The following is a 1,623-nucleotide window of genomic DNA, read 5'->3' on the forward strand; positions in this document are numbered from 1 at the left end:
AGAACTTAAGGAATTTGTAAAAACAAGACCAAATCTACAAGAGAAGTCCATCACACAGAGACATCCAAGGAAAGTGGATTGACTATAGTAACAAGAAACAACAACAAAAGAAACACAGCAAAGTGACAACAACAAAACCTGGGCTGTCAATAATAACATTTAATGTGAATGGACTAAAAGTACCAATCAAGAGAATAAGAGTAGCAGAATGCATTAAAAAAAATCTATATCTTATTGTATCCAAATCCATATCCCTATCATATATGACAATTAGTAAATCGTATAATAAGGGGCACAATAAAGTGAATGTAGGCCCACTACTGGAAAAGAACAAGATTTCAATAAATATTTTTGTACAGATTTTAACATAAGACAAAGCAAACATATAGTAGCTAGCTATTATTATTTTTAGTCAGCTTTATGATCTATGTAATCTGTTATGCTTAAATTTTCATTGGAGTTTAGTAATTCATAAATTTAGTTAATTTATTGATCACTGATTTTTTAAGATCTTTTGTAAGACAAACAGAACGTTACATATAATTTTTTTACATATAATTTTTAAAAACCCTCATGTTGCCCAGTGTTTCACAATAATTTGAGATTTAATACATGAGCTTATTTATTTGCCACACATAGAAAATTCTATTTCTGACTGGATTTGGATTTGGAGGTAGAAGCTCTCAGAGAGGACAACCTCTGTCTCTTCGCTATCTGTTCCTGGTGTCTTTCGATGCCCTCCTTCATTCTCTTGGCCATACGCTTAGTGTATTCTGCAGCCTCCGTATTCGTCTTAGTGTGCTGTTTCTTCAGCAAAATGCTCTGGTGCTTGTGCTGCAGGACATGTGGAGCAACAAAATGCTGAATCTTGGGTGTCCTAGGTTTCTTGCCTTCTTGGTTAAGTGGCTTTCTCACAACATATTGACAGACATCATCTTCCTTGGATAGACTGAAGAGTTTGTGAATTCTGCTGGCTCTCTTGGGCCCCAGGCAATGAGGCACAGTGGTGTCAATCAGTCCTGGGATATTTGTCGCCCCTTTCTTGACAATAGCCAAGTTGAGAACAGTCAGATTGGTATCCACAATGCAACCCTGGACAGATTTGTGCTTCCTCTCTCCAGTTCTTTGTGGTCTATAACAACAGTGCCCCTTACTCAGCAGCAGGAGAACTCAATCATGGGTCAAAACACCCTGCTTCATGGGAGAACTTTGTTTGTCGTGTCCACCACTGATCCAGACAACATAGGCCTTCCACTCATCACCAAGAGAGTCAACAGCAACTTCTGTGGCCATCGCTTTTCATAAAATGTATGAAGTTTGTGTTTATCACCCACTTCAATTTTTTGGCAGCCACTTGCAGGGAAGGAGATGTTCAGCTTCATGGTGAAGCAATCAATTGCCTTCACAAATTCTTTATTATTCTTCAGTGTTGTGTAATTCTCCATTGTGTATTACATTATAGGGTTTTTGGATTTTTTTTTTTTTACTCATTCATCTGTTGATGGACACAGGTTATTTCAATCTCTTTACGATTGTATGAACATGGGTGTGTATATGTCGGTTTGTATACCAGCTCTTCTTTGGGTAGATAGTAGTAGATAGAACTGCTGGAACAAATGGTAC

General features: G+C 37.4%; 1 pseudogene; it reads right to left on the reverse strand.

The window, feature by feature from the left end:
- Positions 1-645: 645 nt before the first annotated feature.
- LOC102845922 lies at positions 646-1,382 on the reverse strand (annotated as a pseudogene).
- Between the last annotated feature and the right edge of the window lie 241 nt (positions 1,383-1,623).

Source organism: Elephantulus edwardii, unplaced genomic scaffold (genome assembly GCF_000299155.1).
Source record: "Elephantulus edwardii isolate Elephantulus edwardi_28Jun2011 unplaced genomic scaffold, EleEdw1.0 scaffold00026, whole genome shotgun sequence".
Lineage (NCBI taxonomy): Eukaryota > Metazoa > Chordata > Mammalia > Macroscelidea > Macroscelididae > Elephantulus > Elephantulus edwardii.